At 37.4% G+C, this 20,403-nt stretch overlaps 1 long non-coding RNA gene across 1 annotated transcript; it reads left to right on the top strand.

The window, feature by feature from the left end:
- Nucleotides 1-2,509: 2,509 nt before the first annotated feature.
- On the top strand, nt 2,510-18,850 carry LOC128315276 (uncharacterized). Its single transcript, XR_008297934.1, has 3 exons — nt 2,510-4,733; nt 5,270-5,385; nt 9,275-18,850. It is a non-coding gene; the product is annotated as an uncharacterized LOC128315276 (long non-coding RNA).
- The last annotated feature ends 1,553 nt before the right edge of the window (nt 18,851-20,403 follow it).

Genomic DNA, 20,403 nt, shown 5'->3' with positions numbered 1-20,403 from the left:
TCTCAAAATAAGTAAGTAAACATTTAAAAAAAATTAACTCAAAAATGGCTCAAAGACCTACGTGTAAGAGCCAACACTGTAAACTTCTTAAAATAAAACATCGGCATAAATCTTTTTGACTGGTTTCTTAGATACAACACCAAAAGCATAAGCAGCAAAGGAAAAAATAGACAAGGTAGGCACCATTAAAATTAAACACTTTTGTGCTTCGAAGGACACTATCAAGAAAGTGAAAAAAAACATCCATAGAGTGAGACAAAAGTTTGGCAAATCATAAATCTGATAAGAGACTTCTATATAGAACATACAGGAAACAATTACAACTCAGTAATCAAAGGGCAAACAACAATTTTTTTTTTTAGTAGGCAAAGGATCTGAATAGACATTTCTCCAAGGAATATATAGAAATGGCTAACCAGCCCACGAAAGGATGCTCAGTATTATTAGCCATCAGGGAAATGTCAGTTAAGACCAGAATGAGATAGTATTTCATACCCACTAGGCTGGCTAGAATCAAAAAGACAAATAATAACTAGGGCTGCTGAAGAGGTAGAGGAACTGGAACCCTCAAACACTGCTGGTGGGAACGTAAAATGATGTGGCTGCTTTAAAAACAGTCTGGCAATTCTTGAAACACTTAGACATAGTTACCGTATGATCCAGCAATTCCATTCCTCAGGATGTACCCAAGAAAAAGAAAAACATATGTCCACTAACCATACAAAAACTTCTACACAAATGTTCATAGCAGCATTATTCATAAAGGCCAAGAAGAGATGGAAATCAACTGGTGAATGAATGGAAAAATACAATGTGATATAGCCATACAATGGAAAAGCTGGGTCAATACAAAGAAATGAAGTATTGACATATGCTACAACATGGCTGAACCCCGAAAACGTGCTAAGTGAAAGAAACCGGTCACAAAGGGGCCACATAGGGTGATGTCATTTGAATGAAATGTTAGGAACAACCCAGCTGCTCTCAAGAGATATCAATGGTTTTTCACTCCTTTCAAGTCTTTTCTCTTCGTATTTCAGAGCTCAGGTAGTGAATGAAATTTTGGAATTGCCTTCTGCAAGGCCAAGCCATTCTGTTTCCTCTCAATCAGATCTCACTTCTTTGCTGCTTACCCTATTCCCCCACATTTGCTCTTTTCCTCCACCTGCAGAAGAGGTCAAACACTGTATGTTTTTGTCCACTTCAGGACTAGAGTCGGGCATGGGGTTCTGATTCTCAAGCTGCTCAGGAGGCAAAAGCAAAGGTATCCGAGAGAACCCGAGGCGGGAAATAGAGTACACTGGAGTTTCAACGAATGCCCTGCATTATAGAACCAGAAGTAGTCCCCCCTCAGCTTTAGAATATCCTTCCTTAGATGCCAGAATTTATCTAAGATGGTGTTTTCTCTGGCTGAGGCCTCCTTCTTCTTCCAATGGAAGGCTTACCAGGAAGGGGGTTGGGAAGAGACAGGCTGGAGAAGCATGGGCGCATGAGGCCTCATTACAGAATCAGATGATTAATGTACTTCTGCTGTGTTTGGGTTTTCCCCTCATTATTCCCTAATCACGTCTCTTTGTCACATCCTAGATATCACATCTGCACATCCTCACTAAGAGACAGCATGGAGTTAATCCCAGCTCTGTGACTAAGACCGTAAAACACACACACGCACGCACACACACAATACTCCTCTGTATTTACCTCACAGGACTGCTGCTAAAAGACCCAAATACATACTTTTGAAAATTTCATGGCACCTGGGTGGCTCAGTCGATTAAGTGTCCAACTCTTTGTTTCGGCTCAGGTCACAATCTCATGGTTTATGAGTTCGAGCCCCACGTTGGGCTCTGTGCTGACAGTGTGGAGCCTGCTTGAGATTCTCTCTCTCCCTCTCCACCCTCCCCTTCTCACTCTCTCAAAAATAAATGAATAAACTTTAAAATTTTTTTAAAAAAAGAAAATTTACATTACCAGAAATCTGATCAGATAATTATGTGAAAACTTTATAAATTGATAGAGGTTACATAAATGATCCTTTTAATTATATTATGGAAATGTTGTAACATTGTGGTCCTTTATAAAGTCAGTGAAAGCATTGGGACAACTTCCTCCAAAATGGGTCTTCGAAAGGAATCTAACAAACTCCAAATGTTCCCCATTCTTAAATCTGAAAATAAACCAAGCCAAATCTAGAGGACAGTAATGTTGGCTAACACTGACATCATGCCACATTAGACAGTGGCGGTGGTCAAGATGTTTGATAACAAAGTATCTGAAAAACACTTTCTACTCGCCAATTACCAAAGTATTCCCCTGGGGCCTGCAGCATCAGCCCAACGTGGGAATTTGTTAGAAAATGCAAATTGTCAGGCCCCAACCCAAACGTCTTGGAATCAGAAGATCTGGGGGGTGGGGCCCAGCAATCCGTGTTTTAAGAGCCCTCCAGATGATTCTGGAGCACCCTTCGGTTTGAGAACCACTGCTGTACCCACTTACCTATTTTTGTAGGCAAGGCCTTTAGAGATGATCAGACATGTCACACACCTGGTTTCCGCTCACCAACACTGGACACAGCCCCTCAAACTATCTCTCCTCACTCACTGCCGAAGTTATCTGCTGTGCAGTTTGAATCTCCGATTGCAAACTCTGGCTTATTTTACGTTCTACCACCTTAATTCAGACCCTCAGTCCTGGGGTGGAGGGAGATGCCATCTTGGTTGCCTGGGGGCCTGTCCCCTCCCTGATCCATGCAGCTCCTGGGAAGCATCTAGGGAACTGGAAATAGGCCTCACTGTCAGCCCCTCACCACCCCGCTGACATCCTCAGGGGCAGTGGGTCTGTGGGGGCTCTCAGCCTTTACCCCTTGCAAAGGGTTGGGCAGTCTCCACAGGGTCTCTTCCAGCCCCAGGGAACCCCGAGAGCTGCATTTCTTGGCTCTCCCACCTGTCTCAACCCCTGGCTTCATTGCTTCTTTTGCAAAAGACTGGAAGAATATTTGACTTCTGGTTGCTTCTGCATTTAATCCTGTAAGTATCCCTGAAACCTCCAAACCCTAAGGATTTGAAATTTGGAGGACAAAGACAACTTAAAAATTCTGTAAGCTATCTTGCCATAGGTATTTCTAACTATCATTGAAATAACCTGATATGTATTATTTATCACACTTCAAGGTTATGTATAAGGGCAAAATGTGAAAGATTGCCCTTAAGTCATAAAGGCAATAACAAGCATCTGCATATTTTTTTCTTATGCTTTACTTTGGCTTTTTAAAATTATCTGGTTGTTATTATGGTTGTCAAAATATAAACAATTTTTAAAAATACACAAATGACCCTATTATGATTTAAAAAAAAAAAACAAGTTAATAGTATCCAAATTTCTTTCCCATTTTAGTATGGATATATCAGTACACATGTTATTTTACATTCTGACCTTCTCATTTATTCAGAATTTCAATGTTACCATATAAATGTTATCAAATTAATTTACAAGGTCTGCGTGAAATTAATTAAAATATGCACAGATCCTACAACCTCAGAATTCTACTTTGCACAAGTGTTTGGAACAAACTTAACAGCCCTTTCTATCTTGTAAAGTTTTCATTGCTCGCCCCACTTAAGAAAACAGAATGCTAGGGCACCTGGGATGGCTCAGTTGGTTGAGCTTCCGTCTTTGGCTCGTGTCATGATCTCACAGTTCGTGAGTTCAAGTCCCATGTCAGGCTCTGTGCTGTCAACATAGAGCCTGCTTTGGGTCCTCTGTCCCCCTCTCTCTGCCCCTTCCCCACTTGTGCTCTCCCCAACATAGAAAGAAAGAAAGAAAGAAAGAAAGAAAGAAAGAAAGAAAGAAAGAAAGAAAGAAAGAAAGAAAGAAAGAAAGAAAGAAAGAAAGAAAGAAAAGAAAACAGAATGCTTCTGCATTTTATCCCACCCTCTTAATCTTTTCTACTTGAAACACCAGTTGCCTCTGTCAGGGGCCTCCCTGTGCAGGACACCGCTGTTGCCTCACAGACAAAGGCATAAAGTCAGTGAAAACCAATGCCAGCTGCTTGCCTATTGCTAGAGAAAGGGGTCATCTTTCCTGACTTTTATCGCCCTCTACCCCCCACAAAGACTTTTCATCCCCCTAACTTCTTTAGAGTTCCTAGGGCTGGCCATGCAGGGCTGTCCCCAAAGGGCTTTCAGCCCTACGGTAACACTCTAGGAGCCAAATTGGCTTCATCTTCCCTCCTGAAACAGAAACCATAAGGTCCAACCCTGAAATATGAAGGAAAACCCTGAATGCAATTTCATCTCTGAAATTCCTGTAGTGGTTTTCAACATATGCTTCACAAGGAATGGTCTGGGGTGGTAGGTGGGGGAGAATTGACTGTCTGTCCCTAGAACCTAAAATAGTTGTACCCTGCGCATATTCTACCAATCAGCAACTGCTTCTCCTGCTACCATCATCCGCTACTCTTCTATAAATAAAGAGTCTGATACATTAAATTCCCGAGGGTCAATCAAATGTTTATTTGCTCAATAAATAATCAAATGTTTATTTATGGCCCCTTATATTTTCTCAGAAATTTCAGGAGAGCATGGAGGAAATATTAAAGTAATTCTTTTTCTTTTGCTATCCCTGACTCCCACCCTCAGGTTAGGATCCACCAACTGAGCAACAGATTGAAGAGAAAATACTGTGGTTTTGGGTTTTATTTTTTTCATTATGAAGATAAAGAAATCATTACCAAGGTAAGATCTTCTCTGCGAAATTACTATGAAATCCAAGGTTGTGTTTAAAAACTTTATTCATGACATTCATTAAAGAACAGTGAGGCAGACTTTATTCAGGACCATTTCTATAGGTGTGGGTACCACTGAAATGGGGTTTTGCAGTGGGGGGAGAGAGATTAAGCTCAACTCCAAATACGATAAGGAAAAGTGGTAATTTATAGCCAAGGATGGGGTGGGGGTCAGTGAGTGGAAAATTACTAAGAGGAAACATCAGTGGTAAGGAAGATTCGGGCTAAGCTGACTTGGTAGGATTCTTGCTGAAGGCAGGCAGGGTAATCAGACGTCACCTAGGGGGTGATGGAGACCAAGGAACCCAACCAAATATTGAGGACAGGGGATTCAGGCAAACTTGCTTGGCAGGATTCTTGCTACAACTGAACAATGAAAAGGCAAATACAGAAGCCCAAGAGTTTAAAAGAGATGTCTGAGTCAGTCCGAGCTGCTACAACAAAAATACCACAGACTAGGACTTAAACAACATTTATTCCCCACAGTTCTGGAATCTGGGAAGCCCAAGATAAAGGTACCATTAGATTTGATGTCTGATGAAAGCCCAGTTTCTCATTCATAGATGACCATCTTCCTGCTGTGTCCTCACAAGGTGGAAGAGGTGAGGGGACTCTCTGGGCCACTTTTATAAGGGCACAAATCCCATTCACAAGAGCACTACCCTCATGTCCCAATCATTTTTACCTCCCAAAGGCTCCACCTCCTAATATCATTACCTTGGGGATTGGAATTTCAACATAGGAATTGGGGAGGACACATTTAGTCCACAACAACAGAGTTCAGAGGAGACTGATTAAAGTTTGGTCAGAGGGAGACTGTCAGTCCTAAGAATATTTGAAAACAGCAAAAAAGATTATTGGGATTCTTCAATGTAAAACTAAGCACTATTTAGAGCCCACTTTTTCAGGTATCTTACTCTAGCCTTTCACTGCGTGTCAGCTATTTTATAGCTCTGTAAACTGTGGATGAATGATAGCATGCAAAGTATGTCTTGTCCATAGACGTGCAAATATATTCTGTCCGAGGATGTTTGGGATTGACTTCCCTCCTCCCCATGGAAAAAGCCAGTTTTCTTGTTCATTCGTAAATTCATTTCAACATGTCTTTATTCCATATAAATTTGTAATCCTTTGACTTCCCCTTTGGATTAGTTAACGTTGTACTGGCTCCTTCATTAACAATGAGTTAAATAAATCTTTAATACATGTTCATATTATATCTGTATGTTCATATTATATCTGTATGAAAGTTCTGACTTTAGCTTTTCAAAAAAATCATCCTTTAACAAGGTCAAGCATCCCAAGTCCAATAAGAGGCCTAGAAAAATCTACCCTCCCATTCAAAGAATTGCTAAATCAAATATAAAAATAATCTCCTCAAGAGAATAAATTCACAGGCTATAAGGGACTTGGTTTCACAAGGGGTAAGGAGGTGGAGGTAAGGTCAACACCCTTAGTGAAAGAGTAAATCAGAATGCAATGTGTTCTCCAAGACAGGAAGATGTCTAGTCTGTTCTAGACTCATAGAAAACACAGCCCCAACTAAAGCTGAGTTTGCTGGAAAAAAATTGTTAAAGCATGAGAAATTATTCCACCATGAGTGACAATCAGTGAATGTAAGTACCAGAACTTGAGATAACTAAAACGACAAACTGAAGGAGAATAAAATAATTATCTTTGAAGTGATTAAAAATATTTTTAAATAATCAAAACTAAATAAAATAAGACCCTATTTAAAAAAAATTTTTTTTAATGTTTATTTATTTTTGAGAGAGAGAGACCAAGTGTGAGTGAAGGAGGGGCAGAGAGAGGGGGCAGACAGAATCCAAAGCAGGCTCCAGGCTCTGAGCTGTCAGCACAGAGCCCAAGGCTCAAACCCACTAGCCATGAGATCATGACCTGAGCTGAAGTCAGATGCTTAACCGACTGGCCCACCCAGGCACCCCAAGTATATGAATGTTTTAAATAAATTCTATACCATATAATTATCATGGATTATATATAAACCTCTCCTTTTGACTACTCTGTGTACTAATCAGAGTCCTTCTGTATACTCTCTTTACTTTGGTGTCTTCTTTAGACTCTGATAAAATTTAAAGGAGGCAGAAATCTGCATTTGAGATCACAATGCATGGCTCTTTTCTTCATAGTTTAGTAGCTTGTGGCTTTTTTTTCTTTTTTTACTGATTTTGATATCACACACATTTTTTCATAATCTTATTTTGCCATCATAAAGAAATCAACAAAAGCTATTTCAAAAACAGTTTTGAGAAGTTGGGTTTGAATTGGCAAATTTTGTAGTTGCAGAAATCAAGCACTGGGTGGCACCCAATCATCAAAAATATTAATGTATTGGTTTATTTATTTTTACTTACTGTGAAATGAAAAATTTCACAAAAGGAACTGTCTTTTTAACCTTTTATTAAATATGGAGTTTTAAAATTCTTCCTTTGGAAATAATTTCAAAGTTATAAATATTCCAAAATAAAAATACTACCCCAAGTACACATATGTCCTTCACCCTGATTTACCTGTTGTTAGCATTTTATACCATTCACTTTCTTTTCCTTTAAAAACAATTTTTATTATTATTTTAAATCCAGTCTAGTTAATATACAGTGTTATATTAGTTTCAGGTGTATGATATAGTGATTCAACAATTTTATGCATTACTCAGTGCTCATCATGATAAGTGTATGCTTCAATCTCTATCACCTATTTCACCTATCCCCCCTCCCACCTCCCCTCTGCTAACCATCAGTTTGCTCTCTATAGTTAGGGATTTGTTTCTTCATTTGTCTCCCTTTTTTTTTTTTTTTTTTGCTCATTTGTTTTGTTTCTTGAATTCTGCATATAAGTGACATCATGTGGTATTTATCTTTCTCTGACTGACTTATTGTGCTTAGCATTATACTTTCTAGATCCCGTCATGTTGTTGCAAATGAAAAGATTTCATTCTTTTTTATAGCTGAATTACATTCCATTGTATCTATATGCCACTTCTTCTTTATCCATTCGTCTATCATTAGACACTTGGGCTGCTTCCGTAATTTAGCTATTGTAAATAATGTTGCAGTAAACATAGGGGTGCATATATCCTTTCAAATTAGTGTTTTGTATGCTTTAGGTAAATAATTTTAATGCAATTCCTGGATCATAGGGTAGTTCTATTTTCACTTTTTTGAGGAACGTCCATACTGTTTTCCACAATGGTTGTACCAGTTTGCTTTCCTACCAACAGCACAAGAGGGTTCCTTTCTCTCCACATCCCCACCAACATTTGTTTTCTCTTGCATACCATTCATTTTCATCATTCCCTATCTTCCTTTTCTTCTAACAGATCTATGTATCTATAGTTAGTTTCCTGAACCATCAGCAGATAAGTTACATACATCATGAATCTTTACCCGTAAATATTTTAGTGCATATTTCCTAATAACAGGAATATTCAAAAGAGTCTCTTTGATTGTATTTATAGGAAATTTTTACAGTACAAAAGATTACAATAAAAATGTTATTTTTTTCAAAAGCCTCATACACTGTGAAATACCATCTTGTATGCTTTATATACACTTAAATTATGACTTAAAAATGAAAATAATTTCAAATTAGTTTCTACAAAATAAGCTTTTCTCCAACTTTCCCTAAACTGGAAGAGAAGGAAGGAACTACAGCTTAATGAAAAGATGGTCTCCAATTTCTGAAATAAAAAAGCCACAGGTAAAAATTATAACAAAGAAAATGTTGTGCTTTTAAGATATATTTTGCCCTTAAAAAGCCCCAGCAACCTGAAATCTCCATAAATCCAACAGAAGGTAGGATTGGAAATTAAAAGTAAGCAAAATAAAATAGTGATGATGATTATGATCATCATCATAACAAGTTAAAACATGACCAAAATCCAAGTATATGCTATTTAAACTAGACACAAAACATAATGTCATAGAAAGGTTGAGCATAAAGGGACAGAAAAATACACTACAGGGGTGCCTAGGTGGCTCAGTCAGTTAAGCACCTGACTCTTGACTTCAGCTCAGGGCATGATCTCGTGGTTTGTGGGTTTGAGCCCGGCATCAGGCTCTGTGCTATCAGCTGCTTGGGATTATCTCTCTTTCTCTCTCTCTCTCTCTCTCTCTCTCCCCCTCTCTCTCTCCCTTTCTCTCTATTTCTACTCCTCCCCCACTCACATATACACTATCTTTCTCAAAATAAACAAACATTTAAAAAAGGAGGTTAAAAAATTAATAAAACTATATTTAAACAGCATAATTAACAATTTTACCAAAGGAGCAAACAGAACTGACACCAAAAATTCGAGAATACACATTGTTATTTTCAGTCATATATACCACATTATAGAAGGTAACTACATAGGGATACTGGCTAGGAATATAAAATAGAATGGAAGGGAATTCAGTAGTATCTGACTGCATATATTCTTTGACACAAACTTCTCACTTCTAAGAATTTATTTCAAAAATTTATTTGCAGGTCGGAAAGCTGGGGAGAAGGCAGAGTAAGAGGACCCTAAGCTCACCTCATCCCACAGACACAACTAGATAGCACTCACATCAGTGTAAATAACACAGAAAATGGGCCGAAGACTGGAAGAACAGACTTTGCAACTAAAGGTAGGGAAGAGGCCATACTGAAGAAGGTAAGAAGAGTGAAGGTGTGGTTTGGGAGTGAAAGAAACCATGGCCATTTATGGCTGGACAGAGCTGGGTCTCAGAGAAGGGCAAGAAACAGACTGTCATGCTGGGGAGCCTGCACAAGGAAGATGAATCCCCATAACATTTGGCCAAACTTAGTAAGTTCTTACGACTAACAGAACTTAAATACTGGAATTTTAAAAATTACTGAGCTTGGGGGGAGCCTGGAGGGTGTTAGGAAGCTGAGTTTCCACCTGCGTGGAGACAGCACCAGAGCCAGTGAAAATACAGCATAGAAGGAACAGTTTGAAAAACACTTGTGGCAGGGGTGCCTGGGTGGCTTAGTCAGTTAAGCATCTGACTTCAGCTCAGGTCATGATCTCATGGTTCGTGAGTTCAAGCCCCAAGTTGGGCTCTGTGCTGATGGCTCAGAGCCTGGAGCCTGCTTTGGATTCTGTGTCTCTCTGTCTCTCTGCCCCTCCCCTGCTCACTCTCTGTCTCTGTCTCTCTCTCAAAAATAAATAAACTTTAAAAAAAGAAAAAGAAAAGAAAAAGACCTGTGGCATATGGGAGGGAGAGTGATGTACTCATTGCAGAGCATGGCCCCAAGAAGCAGGGATCACAAGGAGACCCCTCTGGGAACAAAGAAACTGGCAAGTGTCATTTCCTCCCTCTGCCCTTCAACATGAGCACAGGGCCACCTGTGGGAACCAGTTGAGCATCAACATTTGCTGCCTAACTTGCTTATACCAAGCCCTGTCCCCCTGCACTTTGGCAGGTCTGCCCTTACCAGTCATGCTTGCCTCAGTCCCAGCACTGCAGGCCCCCTCCCCCAGAAGACTGGCACAAACTTCACTGGCACTGGGTCTTCCGACATGCCTTGTGCATGGCCTCTCTTCTGGCAGGTTTCATTTCACAAGCGCACCAGTGCACACCTTGTTAAAATGTGCCCTACCTGTCAGGGACCAAACACTGCCCACAACAGGCAAAGACAGCCTCTGCAGATGACTGGACTGAAGGAAAAAGAGGCTAGGACTCAACAGCAGAGTACACACAACACACATAGGACACACTCCCTGAAGTGCCACGTCCTGGGGAACAGGAAACACTGTACTACACGATTCTATAGTGTCTCTTTTTCATAAGGCCATTACCTTCGAGAGCAAGAGACATAGCTAACTTTCTTAACACAGAGAAAGAGAGAGAGAGGTAGAGAAAATGAAAAGACAGAGGAATATGTCCAAAATGAAAGAAGAGGACCAAATCATGGCAAGAGACCTAAGTGAAACAGATATAAATAATGTGTCCCACAGAGAATTTAAAGGAATGATCATAAAGATACTCACAGGACTTGAGAAAAGAGTAGAGGACATTAGTGAGACCCTTAACAAAGAGATAAAAAAAGAACCAATCTGTGATGAAAAACACAATAAGTGAAATTAAAAATACATCTGATGGAATAAATAGCAGGCTAGAGGAAGTAGAGAAACAAATTGAGACCTAGAAGACAGAGTGATGGAAAGTAACCAAGCTGAGCAAATGAAAGAAAAAAAAGTTATAAAAATTGAGAATAGTCTTAGGAAATTCAGTGACTCCATCAAATGTACTAATATTCATATCATGGGGATCACAGAAGAGAGACAAAAGGGAGCCGAAAACTTATTTGAAGAAATACTAGCTGAAAATTTCCCTAATCTGGGGAAGGAAACAGATATCCAGATCCAGGAGGCACAAGGATTCCCCCACTCCCAAATCAACCCAAGGTCTATACCAACACATAGTAATTAAAATGCAAAAAGCAGAGATAAAGAAATAAATTTTAAAGCAGCAAGAGAAAAGAAGCTAGTTACATACAAGGGGAAACCCCATAAGGCTATCAGAGGATTTTTCAGCAGAAACCTTGCAAGCCTGAAGGAAGTGACATGATATATTCAAAGTGCTGAAAGAGAAAAATATGTAGCCATAATACTCTATCCAGAAAGCTTATCATTCAGAATAGAAGGTGAGATAGAGTTTCTCAAACAAAACCTAAAGGAATTCATGACCATTAAACCAGCCCTACAAGAAAAATTAAAGGTGATCCTTTAAGTGGAAAAGAGAGACCATAAGTGAGAGTATTAAAGGAAAAAGCATAAAAACAGTAAAAAAAAAATAAGTATTTCTGTAAAAATCAGTCAAGGAATTCATAAAATAGAAGGATATAAAATATGACACCATATACCTAAAACATGGGAGGGGAGAGGAGTAAAGAATGGGTTCAAACTTAAGCAACTATCAACTTAATATACATTGCTATATGCAGAAGATGTTATATACAAACCTAATGGTAACAACAAACCAAAAACCAGTAACAGATATTCAAACAATAAAAAGAAAAGAATCCAAGTATATCACTAAAGAAAACCAACAGACCACAAGAAAGAAAAAAAAAAAAAAAAAAAACAAGAGAAGGAAGTATCAGGGGAAAATTGCAAAAACAACCACAAAACAAGTAACAAAATGGCAATAAATACATACCTATCAATAATTACTTTGAATGCAAATGGAATAAATGCTCCAATCAAGACATAGTATGACAGAGTGGATTAAGAAACAAGACCCATCTATATGCTGCCTACAAGAGACTCACTTCAGACCTAAAGACATCTGCAGATTGAAAGTGAAGGGATGGAGATACATTTATCATACAAATGGATATCAAAATAAAGCCAGAGTAGCAATCCTTACATAGAACAAAATAGACTTTAAAACAAAGACTGTAACAAGAGATAAAGAAGGGCACTATACAATAATAAAGAGGATAGCCTAACAAGAAGATATTTATGCACCCAACATGAGAGCACTCAAATACATAAAAGAGTTAATAACAAACATAAAGGAACTAATCAATGGTAAAACAATAATAGTTGTAGGGGACTTTAACACCTCACTTAGATCAATGGACAGATCATTCAAACAAAATCAACAAGGAAACAATGGCTTTGAATGACACACTGGATCAGATGGATTTAACAGACATATTCAGAACATTCTACCCTAAAACAGTAGAGTACACATCCTTTTCAAGTGCACATAGAACATTCTCCAGAACAGATCACGTATTAGGCCACAAAACAAGCCTCAACAAACTAAAAAAGATTGAAGTCATACCATGCGTCTCTTCTGACCACAATATATGAAACTAGAAATAAATCATAAGAAAAAATCGGGAAAGGGGCACCTGGGTGGCTCAATCATTTAAGCATCCAACTCTTAATTTCAGCTTATGTCATGGTCTCATGGTTCATGAGTTCGAGCCTCACATCAGGCTCTGTGCATACAGCAAAGAGCCTGCTTGCAATTCTCTCTCTGCCCCTCCCCCACTGTCTAAAAAAAAATGAACATTTTTAAAAAAGAAAATAAAGAAAAAATCTGGAAAGAGCAAAAATACATGGAGGTTAAGTAACATGTTACTAAATAATGAATGGATGGGCAAGCCAAAATATCAAAGAAGAAATTTAAAATATGCATGAAAACAAATGAAAATGAAAACACATAGGTCCAAAAGCTTCGGGATGCAGCAAAAGTGGTTCTAGGAGGGAAGTTTATAACAACACAAGCCTACCTCAAGAAGCAAGAAAAATCTCAAACAATCTAATCTTACACCTAAAGAAGCTAGGGGAAAAAAAAGAACAAACAAAACCAAAGCCAGCAGAAGAAAGGAAATAATAAATATTAGACAGAAATAAATGATATAGAAACTAAAAAAAAAAAAGAATAACAGATCAATGAAACCAGGAGCTAGTTTTTTGAAAAGATCAACAAAATTGATGAACTTCTAGTCAGACTCATCAGAAACAAAAAGTGACAGAGACAGAGAGAGAGAGACAAATAAAATCACAAATGAAAGGGGAGAAATAAAAAAACAATAAATACTACAGACATAAAAACAATTGTAACAGAATATTATGAAAAACTATATGCCAACAAATTGGACAACCTAGAGGAAATGGATAAATTCCTAGAAACATATAACCTACCAAAACTGAAACAAGAAGAAATAGAAAATTTGAAGAGACTGGTTACCAGCAATGAAATTGAATAAGTAATAATAATGATGATGATGATGATAATAATAAAACCTCCCAACAAACAAGCTTTGCAGGTGCATTTTACCAAACATTTAAAGAAGAGTTAATACCTGTTCTTCTCATACTATTCCAAAAAATAAAAGAGGAAGGAAAGCTTCCAAATTTATTCTGTGAGGCCAGTATCACCTTGATATCAAAACCAGATAAAGAACCACAAAAAAAAGGAGAACTACAGACCAATATCTCTGATGAACGTAGATGCAAAAATCCTCAACAAAATACTAGCAAATTGAATCCAACAATACATATTAAAAATTATTTCACCACAGTCAAGTGGGATTTATTCTCAGGATGCAAGTGTGGTTCAATATTTGCAAGTCAATGTGATACAGCACATCAATAAGAGAAAGGATAAAACCCATATGATCATTTCAATAGATGCAGAAAAAGCCTTTGACATAGTGCAACATCCATCAGGATAAAACCCTAAACAAAGCAGGTCTAGAGGGAACATACCTCAACATAATAAAGGCTATATGTGAAAAACCCACAGCAATCATCACACTCAATGGGGAAAAACAGAGCTTTTTCCCTAAGGTCAGGATCAAGACGAAGATGTCCCCTCTCACCATTTTTATTCAAGATAGCACTGGAAGTTCTAGCCACAGCAATTAGACAACAAAAAGAAATAAAAGGCATCCAAATTGTTAAGGAAGAATTAAAGCTTTCACTATTTGCAGATGACGTGATACTATATATAGAAAACCCTAAAAACCCCACCCAAAAACCACTAGAACTGATAAATGAATGCAGTAAAGTCACAGGATACAAAATTAATGTACAGAAATCTGTTGCATTTCTGTACCCTAATAATGAAGCAGAATACAATGAAATTAAGAAAACAATCTCATTTATAATTTTACCAAAAACAATAAAATATGTATGAATAAACTTAACCAAAGAGATGAAAGACCTGTACGGTGGAAACTATAAAACACTGATAAAGAAATTGAAGATGACTCAAAGAAATGGAAAAACATTCCATGCTCATGGATTGGAAGAACAAATATTGTTACAATGTCTATACTACCCAAATTAGTCTACGCATTTAATGCAATACTTATCAAAATATCCACAGCATTTTTCACAGAGCTGAATCATACAATCCTAAGATTTGTACACAACCGCAAAAGACCACGAATAGCCAAAGCAAGCTTGAGAAAGAGAAACAAACCAATAAAACTAGTGGTATTACAATTCCAGGCTTCAAGTATATTACAAAGCTGTAATAATCAAAACAGTATTTCACTGACCTAAAAATAAACACATAGATCAATGGAACAGAACAGAAAACCCAGGAATAAATCCATCATTATATGTCAATTAATCTCTGACAAAGGAGGAAATAATATATAATGGGAAAGACAGTCTCTTCAGTAAACTGTGTTGGGAAAACTAAACAGCCACATGCAAAAGAATGAAGCTGGACCACTTTCTTACACCAGACACAAAAATAAACTCAAAATGGACTAAAGATCAAAATATAAAATCTGAAACCATACAGATCCCAGAAGAGGGCACAGGGAGTAATTTCTTTGACATTGGCTGTAGCAGCATTTTTCTAGATATGTCTCCCAAGGCAAGGGAAATAAAAGCAAAAATAAACTATTAGGACTACATCAAAATAAAAAGCTTCTGAACATAGGGCACCTGAGTGGCTCAGTCGACTGAGTCTCCAACCCTTGATTTCAGCTCAGGTCATGATCCCAGGATCTTGGGATCAAGCCCTGCACCAGGCTCCACTGAGCATGGAGCCTGCTTTGGCTTCTCTTTCTCTCTCCCCTTCTCCCCCACTCTCATGCACTTGCTCTCTCCTTAAAATAAAATAAGAAATCTTCTGAACGGTGAAGGAAACAGCAAAACTAAAAGGCAATCTAGTGAATGGGAGAAGATATTTACAAATAACATCCAATAAAGCATTGGTGTCCAAAATCTCTAAAGAACTTAAAACATTCAACACCCAAAAAACAAATAACCCAATTAAAATTGGGCAGAAGACATGAATAGACATTTCTCTAAAGACATACATACAGTTGGCCAAGAGACAAATGAAAAGACGTTCAACATCACTCATCATCAGAGAAATGCAAATCAAAAGTACAATGAGGTAGCACCTCATACCTGTCAGAATGGCTAAAATCAAAAACACAAGAAACAACAAGTGTTGGCAAAGACATGGAGAAAAAGGAAAGCTCTTGCACTGTTGGTGGGAATGCTGATACAGCCACTGTGGCATGGAAAACAATATGGAGGAAAACAATATGGAGGTTCCTCAAAAAGTTAAAAATAGAGCTACCCCGTGATCTAGCAATTGCAGTACTAAATATTTACCCAAAGAATACAAAAATATTAATTCAAAGGGATACACACACACTGATGTTTATAGTAGCATTATCTACAGTAACCAAATTATGGAAGCAGCCCAAGTGTCCATTGATTGATGAATAGATAACGAAGATGTAGTAGATAGATACACTGAGATATTATTCAGCCATAAAAAGAATGAAATCTTGCCATTTGCAATAGCATAGATGGAGCTAGAGAGTATTACGCTAAGCAACATAAGTCAAAAACAAATACCATATGATGTCACTCATATCTAGAATTCAAGAAACAAAACAAGCAAGGGAAGAAAAGAGAGAGAGGCAAACCAAGAAATAGACTCTTAACTATAGAGAACAAACTATGGTCGCCAGAGCAGAGGTGGGAGAGGGGATGGGTAAAATAAGTGATGAAGTTAAAGACTACACTTATCATGACGAGCACTGGGTAATGTATACAATTGTTGACTCACTATATTGTACACCTGAAACTAGTATAACACTGTATGTTAACTATACTGGGATTAAAATGAAAAACAATGAAAAAATAAATTTGCAAAAAACATATCCATAAGGCAATTTATTCCAGTTCGGTTTGTAATAGCAAGAGAATGTAAAACAAATATCCATGAATAGGTTACTGGCTGAAGTTAAATAAATCACGGCACATCCTGATCATTCAGCTGTAAAATGAAGTGAGGAATATCTCTACATATGGATAGGGACTGATGCCCAACATGTGTATTATTTTAATTTAATTTAATTTTTTAGTTTATTTATTTTGAGAGAGAGAGAGAGCAGGGGAGGGGCAGACAAGGAAGGAGAGAGAGAATCCCAAGCAGGCTCCGTGCTGTCAGCACAGAGCCCAACACAGGACTTGATCCCACAAACGGTGAGATCATGACCTGAGCTGAAACCAAGAGTTGGACGCTTAACCAACTGAGCCACCCAGGCACCCCCCACCCCGGCCCCAGCACATGTATTTTTTATTTTGTTTTCCTGGATATATTTTAAATGAAAAGAGGAAAGTGAAGAAAACTGTATGTGCACGATCTACCATTTATCTAAGAAAGTGGTTGTGATATATCTCTAGATAAGATAGATGGACAAAAGAACTAATGGAATAAAACAAAAACTCTTTTTAAAAGGTTGTTTATACTCCTAGGCATACACCCAAGAGAAAAGAACACCCATATGCCCACACATAAACTTGAATATGAATGTTCATAGCAGAATTATTCATAATAGCCAAAAAATAGAAACAACCCAACTCTCCATCAACTGATGAATGAATAAACAAACTGCATTACCTGCATACAATGGAATGTTATTCAGCCATGAAGAAGAAACTCTGAATACATTATGCTAAGTGAGATAAGTCTCTCACAAAAGGCAACATACCATATTATTCCACTCTTATGAAAAGTTCAGAATAGACAAACTCACAAAGAAACAAAGTAGATTGGTGGTTGCCAGGGCTGGGAGGAGTGGGGAATTGGGGGTGACTGCTAACAGAGGTTTCTTTTGGAAGAGATGAAATATTCTGAAATAAGATAGTAATTGCTGCATAACTTTTAAAATGTACTAAAAACCACTGAATTTGTGCTCTTTAAAAGGGTAAATGTTAAAGTGTGTTAATTATATGTCAATAAAAAAATTTAACTTTATCAATAGAGGCAACACAGTGGAAAGAGCAGTAATAGGAATGGATTTCTCTGAATATATCTTCTTCAGTGGATTTAAGTTTAGAATTGTGTGAATATGTTACATAGTTGTACAATCAATTTGACAAAAATTAAAAAGCAACCCTTAGGGGTGTACTTCTGGCATGGCAACGTTAGGACCTCTGTGTTCCCTCTCCACAGTGAAATTGGTGAAAATCACTTCTAAATATTCATTCTCTAGAAATGCTCTTCAGGCCATATAGCAAATGAAGAAACATTTATTCAAGAAAACCTATTAAACCTTAGTAAGAACAATGAGAATTGGTGGCATCTGACCCACGACCCTCTCCCTCTCCTTCCCGACTCGACGTGATAAAAACCCCACTCCAGACAGATGCAGCCAGGAACATAGGGTTCCCTTCTTTCACCCAGCTCCCACTTGTGGGACAGAGACTCTATGCTGGGTCTGGCACACCGAAAGTACTGGGATCTGATTCACCCTGCCCCAGTTCATTCATAAAGCAGAGTTTCCATGCCCAGACAAGGAAGCCAAGAATACCAATGGTTACAGAACAGAGATGAAAGAAATAAAGAATACAAAAATAATAGAGAAAATTAATAAACCAAAAAGTTGGTGATTTGAAAAGAACAGCAAAGTTGACAAACCTGTAGCTTGATTGATCAAGGAAGAGAGAGAGAAGGTTCAGATAAAAGGGGGGACATTACTATTCACCTTACAGAAATAAAAGGATTCTAAAAGAATATGATAAACACTTACATGCTAATAAATTAGATAACTTAGATAAAATGGACAATTTCCTAAAAAGACACAGACTGAATCAAGAAAAAAATAGAAAATCTGAATAGCCTTAAATAAGTAAACAGATTGAATTTGTCATTTTAAAACTATCTGCAAAGAAAGGTCCAGACCCAGATGACTTCACTGGTGACTTCCTTTTTTCTCCCCCAGTTTTATTGAGATACAATTGACATATAAGATTATGTAAGTTAAAGGTATACAACATAATGATTTGAGGTAGGTACATACTGCAAAATGATTACCATTCACTGGAGAATTCTACCAAATATTTAAAGAATAATAAACAATTCTTCATAAACTCTTCCACGAAATAGAAGAGGGAAGAACTGTTCCCATTTTATCTTCTGAGGCCGCTATTACCCTGATACCAAGACCAGACAAATACATCTCAAAAAATGAAAACCATACCAAGATCTCTTATGGACATCAGTGCAGAAAGATTTTTTAAATGTTTATTTGTTTTTGAGAGAGACAGGAAGCACCAGCAAGTTAGGGGCCGGGGGGGGGGGGTGGTGGCGGGACACAGAAGATCTAAAGCAGTCTCTCTGCTGACAGCAGCTAGCCCGACATGGGGTTCAAACTCATGAACTGCAAGTTCATGACCTGAGCCAGAGTCACGCACTTAACCAACTGAGCCACCCAGTCACCCCTCAATGCAATGCAGAAATTTTTAACAAAATAGTAGCAAACTAAAATCTCTACCTGAAAAAGTTATCTGCAAAAAACCCACAGCTAACATCCTACTTAATGGTGAAAGGCTGAATGCCTTCCTCCTAAGATCAGGAATAAGACAAAGATATCTGCTGTTGCCACTTCTAGTCAATATTATATTAGAGGTTCCAGCCAGAGTAATTAATTAGTCAAGAAAAAGAAATTAAAGGCACACAGATTGGAAAAGAAAGAGTAAAACTATCTCTATTTGCAGATAACATAATCTTGTATGTAGAAAATCCTAAGGAATCTACTAAAAACTATTGGGACTAATGAAGGTGTTCAGTAAGATTGTAGGGCACAAAGTCAACATAAAGACACAAATTGTACTTTTATATAGTAGCATTGAGCAAATAAAAAATGAAACTTAGAAAACAGTTCCATTTATGATGAAATCAAAAAGAATAATACTTAGGAATAAATTTAACAAAAGTTTAAAACATATACTCTGAAAACTACAAATCATTGTTGAAAGAAATGTAAATACTATATATAGAAAGATACCCCATGTTTACAGATTGGAAGGCTTGATATTGTTAAAGTGACAATGCTCCCCAAATTGATCTACAGATTCAACATCATACCTACTGAATGTAAGTTGGCTTCTTTGTAGAAATTGACAAGCAGACCCTAAAATTCATATGGAAGCTTAAGGGAACCAAAATGTCAAAATAAACTTGAAAAAGAACAAAGTTGGATGACTCACCTCCTGATTTCAAAACTTACTACAAAGCAAGAGTGATCAAGACATTGTGTTACTGACCTAAATCTAGCCAAATAGATCAGTGGAATAGGATTGAAAGTCTAGAAATAAACTCATGTAGAGTCAATTGAGTTTTCAACAATGATGCCAAGACAATTCAAAGGGGAAACAGTAGCCTTTTCAACAAATGGTGCTGGGACAACTGGATAGCCACACACAAAAGAATAAAATTAGACGCTTTCCTTATACCATATACAAAAAATTAACTCAAAATTGATCAAAGACCTAAATGTAAAAGCCAAAACTATGACACCTGAAGGAAAAAACAGTGGTAAATCTTCATGACCTTAGATCTGGCAGTGGATTCTTGGATATGACAACAAAAGTACAAGCAACTAAAGAAATAGATAAATTGAGCTTCATCTAAATTGAAAATTTTGTGCTTCAAAAGACTCAATCAAGAAAGTTAAAAAGACAACACATTGATTGGGAGAATATATTTGCAAATCATAATCATATATATCTGATAAGGGACTAGTATCTAGAATTACACAAAGACCTCTTACAACTCAATAACAAGAAATAAATAACTCAGTTTTTAAATGGACAAAAGAGATCT

The sequence above is a fragment of the Acinonyx jubatus genome, chromosome C2 (genome assembly GCF_027475565.1).
Source record: "Acinonyx jubatus isolate Ajub_Pintada_27869175 chromosome C2, VMU_Ajub_asm_v1.0, whole genome shotgun sequence".
Lineage (NCBI taxonomy): Eukaryota > Metazoa > Chordata > Mammalia > Carnivora > Felidae > Acinonyx > Acinonyx jubatus.
The sequence above is the reverse complement of the archived record's forward strand: the minus strand, read 5'-3'. Positions and strand labels throughout refer to the sequence as shown.